General features: G+C 35.6%; 2 long non-coding RNA genes across 3 annotated transcripts; both read right to left on the reverse strand.

Annotated features, from left to right (window-relative positions):
- Nucleotides 1–103: 103 nt before the first annotated feature.
- Nucleotides 104–1,672, reverse strand: LOC118487642. 2 transcript variants are annotated; one of them, XR_004882358.1, is made up of 3 exons: nt 1,015–1,672; nt 609–920; nt 104–514 (listed from the first exon to the last, which is right to left on the reverse strand). It is a non-coding gene; the product is annotated as an uncharacterized LOC118487642 (long non-coding RNA). The 2 variants fall into 2 exon arrangements; XR_004882359.1 differs by having other exon boundaries at nt 609–923.
- Nucleotides 1,673–3,721: 2,049 nt separating this feature from the next.
- On the reverse strand, nt 3,722–5,256 carry LOC118487643. The gene is made up of 4 exons (XR_004882360.1): nt 4,861–5,256; nt 4,693–4,788; nt 4,227–4,573; nt 3,722–4,132 (listed from the first exon to the last, which is right to left on the reverse strand). It is a non-coding gene; the product is annotated as an uncharacterized LOC118487643 (long non-coding RNA).
- Between the last annotated feature and the right edge of the window lie 2,527 nt (nt 5,257–7,783).

Raw genomic sequence — 7,783 nt, forward strand, 5'->3', positions numbered from 1 at the left:
AAGGTTAGAAGCAGCCAAATAAAAACTGTCTAAAGAATGAACAGTAAGGTTACTTACTCGAGAAGCGTTGCTGTTTCTTGCTGCAAGCTTATCTCTGCAATGACAGACTGTACAAAATCAAACAGTTAATTGCTGCACATAACGACAGGTATATATTTTCTGAGCCATGCTATTATTGACTTAAAACAAATAAAAACGTACCTGAGCAAAAGCTGTTCGAAGCGATGACCTAATGTACGTATCAGTCCGACTTCGCGCCACATCGATGATTTGTAAGCCGTGTGAATTCATTCAACCTCCGCCTCCGCCGGAGTCAGTAGCATCGCCAACACCACCAGTAGACCGAAATGCTGGTTGGAGTGACAAAATGGTTGAAAAGTTCGATTTTTTTTTTCACTTAAACTCACTGGTTGCCAGGAAAACTATGAAACTTCAATCAAAAGTCATCAAAACACGTCCTTTCGGCTCTTATACTGCCACCCGGCTCCATCTCCTACGCTGGCTCTGGCCGTCGCTGCTGACACAAATATCTCATTTCTGTTTTAATATAACTCAGGGACTAAAATGGCATTTCATCCTTAAAAATAAAATAACAAATAAAAACGTACCTGAGCAAAAGCTGTTCGAAGCGATGACCTAATGTACGTATCAGTCCGCCTTCGTGCCACATCGATGATTTGTAAGCCGTGTGAATACATTCAACCTCCGCCTCCGCCGGAGTCAGTAGCATCGCCAACACCACCAGTAGACCGAAATGCTGGTTGGAGTGACAAAATGGTTGAAAAGTTCGATTTTTTTTTCACTTAAACTCACTGGTTGTCGGAAAAACTATGAAACCTCAATCAAAAGTCATCAAAACACGTCCTTTCGGCTCTTATACTGCCACCCGGCTCCATCTCCTACGCTGGCTCTGGCTGTCGCTGCTGACACAAATATCTCATTTCTGTTTTAATATAACTCAGGGACTAAAATGGCATTTTACCCTTAAAAATAAAATAAGAAATAAAAACGTACCTGAGCAAAAGCTGTTCGAAGCGATGACCTAATGTACGTATCAGTCCGACTCCGCGCCACATCGGTATCATTTTTCCGTCTTCGGCCAGACCTTTGTTAACAGCTGGGACAGGGGCTGTTTTGGTGGCATTTTGTTGACTCGAACCAGCTTTTACATGGCTGCCTTGGACGGCTCTAGTGTAATTAAACCCAACTGTTTTCGGAGCAATTTTAGGGGCCTGATTAGCAGCTTTCTTCAACCCCTTTGAAGGGTGCTGCTGGTCAACGTTAAGACCTGAAGCTAATAATTATTCAAATATTTCAGCTCTGAAGCTGATAATTAGTGTGTTCGACGTACTAAAATATTGAAAGAGTCAATATTGAACATAGTTATTAATAGCGAATAGTGGACAATAGCGACACGCTACCTATACGCTACGTAGCGATAGCGATGAAATAGCGGGCGCTATTTTATGTTTAGCGACACACTTGGAAAAAATTTTAGAAATAATTATATGTATATTATATCCAAATAAGCTGTGTTATATGATGTTTTATAGGTATGATTTTAAAAAAACTAAAATCCTGCTATTTTACACTTATAAAATCCCGCTATTTGTATTAAAGCACGGGAAAAAACAAAAAAAACCCTAAGAGCCCGTTATTTGCTTGCTGTGGAGCCGCCAAAATTAAATGGCGACACATGAGTGATACGCTACGCTATTCGCTATAGCGCTCGCTTTGAGCGCTATCAATAACTATGATATTGAAATCAACTCTGAAGCTGATAATTAGTGGTACAACGCTCATTGCCGACATTATCCTGAGTGTAAAGGTCCAAGGCTTCACCAATGATGTCATTGTTTCTAATACTCGCATCAAAATCTAACACCGAGAACCGGGTTGGTTCCGTATTATCAATGCCCAACGCAGCAAACCTGTTCGAGATCGCCAGACCTTTGTTAACAGCTGGGACAGGGGCTGTTTTGGTGGCATTTTGTTGACTCGAACCAGCTTTTACATGGCTGCCTTGGACGGCTCTGGTGTAATTAAACCCAACTGTTTTCGGAGCAATTTTAGGGGCCTGATTAGCAGCTTTCTTCAACCCCTTTGAAGGGTGCTGCTGGTCAACGTTAAGACCTGAAGCTGATAATTATTCAAATATTTCAGCTCTGAAGCTGATAATTAGTGTGTTCGACGTACTAAAATATTGAAAGAGTCAATATTGAACATAGTTATTAATAGCGAATAGTGGACAATAGCGACACGCTACCTATACGCTACGTAGCGATAGCGATGAAATAGCGGGCGCTATTTTATGTTTAGCGACACACTTGGAAAAAATTTTAGAAATATTTATATGTATATTATATCTAAATAAGCTGTGTTATATGATGTTTTATACGTATGCTTTAAAAAAACTAAAATCCTGCTATTTTACACTTATAAAATCCCGCTATTTGTATTAAAGCACGGAAAAAACAAAAAAAAAACCCTAAGAGCCCGTTTTTTGCTTGCTGTGGAGCCGCCAAAATTAAATAGCGACACATGAGTGATACGCTACGCTATTCGCTATAGCGCTCGCTATGAGCGCTATCAATAACTATGATATTGAAATCAACTCTGAAGCTGGTATTAATAGCGAATAGTGGACAATAGCGACACGCTACCTATACGCTACGTAGCGATAGCGATGAAATAGCGGGCGCTATTTTATGTTTAGCGACACACTTGGAAAAAATTTTAGAAATATTTATATGTATATTATATCTAAATAAGCTGTGTTATATGATGTTTTATACGTATGCTTTAAAAAAACTAAAATCCTGCTATTTTACACTTATAAAATCCCGCTATTTGTATTAAAGCACGGAAAAAACAAAAAAAAAAACCCTAAGAGCCCGTTTTTTGCTTGCTGTGGAGCCGCCAAAATTAAATAGCGACACATGAGTGATACGCTACGCTATTCGCTATAGCGCTCGCTATGTGCGCTATCAATAACTATGATATTGAAATCAACTCTGAAGCTGGTACGAAAGAGTCAATATTTGACTTAAAAGAAGTTGCAGCACTCAGTACTATACCAGGAGGTCTGCCTGGGTCATCCATACTCTTTCGAGTCATAACGCGAACATGATCAGCCCAATTCCCAGACAAAGTTGTCCATGTATGTGCGGTTGAAGCTCCAAAACCGCTGCAAAAGCTCAGAACCATTCTCTCAGCCAGGTTCAACATACTCTTTCTCCCTTCTGGAGTGGTTATAACTGTGAAATGAAACAAACCCTTTGTTAAATAATCATGTATTTATCAAATATATTCGTATTATATGTGTTAATCAGACTACTATTAAGGTAGAAATCCTAACTATTACTTTGTTAATACTTACCTCCAGCATCTCCTGAAGGAATGTTGTTAGCCATTACGCTTGCAAGCCGTTCACATCGCCTATCTAAAGTTGCCACCCATCGCTTTGCCCCAAACGCCAGACCAGAGTTCACCAGTAACTAATAGATATTGTGAACAGCTCTATCATCAAATTCAACATGTTCAACCCATGTTACCTACAAAATCAAACAGTTAATTGCTGCACATAAAATAGCGCCCGCTATTTCATCGCTATCGCTACGTAGCGTATAGGTAGCGTGTCGCTATTGTCCACTATTCGCTATTAATACCAGCTTCAGAGTTGATTGTAAACCAAAAATCAAACAATTAATTGCTGCAATGACAGACTGTACAAAATCAAACAGTTAATTGCTGCACATAACGACAGGTATATATTTTCTGAGCCATGCTATTATTGACTTAAAACAAATAAAAACGTACCTGAGCAAAAGCTGTTCGAAGCGATGACCTAATGTACGTATCAGTCCGACTTCGCGCCACATCGATGATTTGTAAGCCGTGTGAATTCATTCAACCTCCGCCTCCGCCGGAGTCAGTAGCATCGCCAACACCACCAGTAGACCGAAATGCTGGTTGGAGTGACAAAATGGTTGAAAAGTTCGATTTTTTTTTTCACTTAAACTCACTGGTTGCCAGAAAAACTATGAAACTTCAATCAAAAGTCATCAAAACACGTCCTTTCGGCTCTTATACTGCCACCCGGCTCCATCTCCTACGCTGGCTCTGGCCGTCGCTGCTGACACAAATATCTCATTTCTGTTTTAATATAACTCAGGGACTAAAATGGCATTTCATCCTTAAAAATAAAATAACAAATAAAAACGTACCTGAGCAAAAGCTGTTCGAAGCGATGACCTAATGTACGTATCAGTCCGCCTTCGCGCCACATCGATGATTTGTAAGCCGTGTGAATACATTCAACCTCCGCCCCCGCCGGAGTCAGTAGCATCGCCAACACCACCAGTAGACCGAAATGCTGGTTGGAGTGACAAAATGGTTGAAAAGTTCGATTTTTTTTTTCACTTAAACTCACTGGTTGTCGGAAAAACTATGAAACCTCAATCAAAAGTCATCAAAACACGTCCTTTCGGCTCTTATACTGCCACCCGGCTCCATCTCCTACGCTGGCTCTGGCCGTCACTGCTGATTTTCACACAGACATTTCATCGAGCACCTTGTATGCAAAATTTGAAAGACAATCAAACAATGCAAAGTGACACTCAATTTAGCCCCATAAGCATAAGTTTATAAAACAAATCAGTAAATAAAACATCTCTGAAGCGCATAACGAACCTGTATATAAAATCTGAAAGGAGCTTCAATCGCAACAAAAGCTTCGCTACAACACATCGTTCGTCAACAGTCTCTTTCATAACAACCATAGGGACACTGAAAGGTATCCCTTGAATTTAAAAGAAATAAATGTAACGTTTTACAAATACTAAGTTAAATCAACCTTACCGTTTACTCATTTTTGTTTCAATGGCATCAGCATCCACTGCAATTCCAAAGTACGCCAAGACAGGGTGCAATGATACGTGCGGGAAGGTGACGATTCCATACCCTTTTGGAATTGGTGCGGATTGTTCTCTCAATCAATGGTACATCGTTGATTGCAACAACTCCACACCATATCTGTCTGCAGTCAGCCACCTAGAAGTCTTGGGGGTAGACTTAGAAGATCAGATAGTCACTGTTAGTATGCCCAATGAGTATCGATCTGGGTAAGAGGCCCTTCTTGATTGATTATTAGGGACATTGAAAGCTAGTGTGGTGATTTGGGTGGGTTTGAGAGAGCGATAGGGACCAGAGAAATATGAAAGGTCAATCCTTATTTTGAATAAACATTTTATATAATCATAACTAATCACCATCAATTATCATGAATTATAATCCTTAAACACCAATCATTATTAAATTAGTGGAGAGATAGAAGAACCCAATTTATAACAGCCATTAATTTTTGGTTTTAAAATTGAACTTATAACTAAACTTTAGAATATATATAGATTCTTTGTTATAAAATTCTCTAGAGTGATGAGAGTTGAGGGAGGGTGGGTAGAAGACTGTTTTATGGGAGAAGAGGGAGAGCAAGATAAATCATTCATTTTTTCATTCATAAAATTTTAAAAATATAAAAAAGTTGTTAAAGTGAAATGTTTATTCATCTATCTTGAAAGTAAAAAAAAATCTATAAACAAATTCTATTTATTTATACAACTTACACATGTGCAACTTCTACATAGGAATATTGTCTACATTTAACCTACCATGTATAGGAAAAAAGTTTAAATGTTAATAATACATATTAACAAATTAATATAATTAGTTTTATTAATATAACATACACATTTGTATGTAAAAATTATGAAAACTCTTTAAAAAATATATGAGTCATTAATAAAAAAGAAATTAACGATTTACTAAAACCCTTTTCTGAAATCAACTTCTTTGAACTTCTTTGTATAAGAGGAATTGCACATTACATTTTATTTATTTAATATTTCTAGTAACCTTTAAATTGCTTGGCAACCGTTACTTAGTTTTCATTATCTATCTATATATACTCTAATTTTTGCTTTATATTTCAGTCTAATCACAGTTGTTTGAAATTCATACAGTCTGTTGCGAGTTATTATAGGTTTGTATTAAAAGAAGTATAAAGTTAAATTAAACAGAAAGAAAGATTACTAATAATGTACATTTAAATGATGATTATAGAGTTAGGATCAAATACATAGGATAAAATAAATAAGAAGGGTAAGAAGGATTCTAGTCCATTGATCTTAGATTTGAAGGGTTGAGATTTGTTGTAAGGAAAAGAAGATAATAGAAGGACATAAAAGGGAATCCTATATTTATGGATTTTCTCTCTCCACATGCAAGGCACATGCCAATTCCCCCATCGATTTAAAACGTCCATAACTTTTTCATATGACATTTTTTTTTAAAAAAATTTCACCATAATAACGAGCGTTTTTTTATCTTTAATATGAGTACCATATTATCATATAAAAATAAAATAAAAATTTTCATTTTTACTAGGTTTTTTTTTGCATTGTGTTAAAGGTTCAGGTCATTGTGTCTTTTAACTAGGTTTTGGTCAGTAGAGTTTCTATACATTGTGTTATTATCAAAACCTATAACACAATATTAATTGGGGATCTATCCATTGCGTTTTTTTAAGAACCTATAACACAATATATGACACAATGAAGATGGTGTTATATCTGGGTTTTCTATAAATTATGTTATTAGTTCAGGTCATTGTGTTTAATATGTTATTCATTGTGTTTTAATATGTTGTCCATTGTGTTTTAATAATTTGTTCAATTTTTTTATTATCTTTGTTCATTGTGTTTTAGTTTGTTGTGTATTGTGTTTTTAGTTTGTTTTCCATTGTGTCTTCATCTGCTCTCCGTTGTGTCTTTTATCTGCTGTCATTAATTGTGTCTTTTATCTGTTGTCATCAATTGTGTTTTTATTTAGTCTGATACTTATTGTGTTATATGTTATCGCCATTGTATTATATGTTATGGTCATTGTGTTTTAGTATGTTGTCTATTGTGTCTTTATTTGTTGTGATTGATTGTGTTTTTGATCTACTTTACATTGTGTTTTACATCATGTCCATTTTATTATTATCAAAACCTATAACACAATGTTAATTTGGGTTCTATCCATTGTGTTTTTTTAAGAACCTATAACACAATATATGATACAATGAAGATGCTGTTATATCTGGGTTTTCTATAAATTGTGTTATTAGTTCAGGTCATTGTGTTTAATATGTTATTCATTGTGTTTTAATATGTTGTCCATTGTGTTTTAATAATTTGTTCAATTTTTTTATTATCTTTGTTCATTGTGTTTTAGTTTGTTGTGTATTGTGTTTTTAGTTTGTTTTCCATTGTGTCTTCATCTGCTCTCCATTGTGTCTTTTATCTGTTGTCATTAATTGTGTCTTTTATCTGTTGTCATCAGTTGTGTTTTTATTTAGTCTGATACTTATTGTGTTATATGTTATCGCTATTGTGTTATACGTTATGGTCATTGTGTTTTAGTATGTTGTCCATTGTGTCTTTATCTGTTGTGATTGATTGTGTTTTTTATCTACTTTACATTGTGTTTTACATCATGTCCATTGTGTAATATACAACTGGGTTTTTGAAATTTTTTTTTTGAAAAATATAACAATATGGTACTCATATTAAAGATAAAAAAACGCTCGATTTTATGGTATAATTTTTTTTAAAATAAAATGATGTATAAAAAGTTACGGACGTTTAAAAATTAGGGGGGGATAACATGTGACTTGCATGTGCATATTCTTTTTCCTCTTGTAGACAAAATTACCCTTTTCATTTAATTTCTCCTAGGACAC

Source organism: Helianthus annuus, chromosome 15 (genome assembly GCF_002127325.2).
Source record: "Helianthus annuus cultivar XRQ/B chromosome 15, HanXRQr2.0-SUNRISE, whole genome shotgun sequence".
In the NCBI taxonomy this organism is placed as follows: Eukaryota; Viridiplantae; Streptophyta; class Magnoliopsida; order Asterales; family Asteraceae; genus Helianthus; species Helianthus annuus.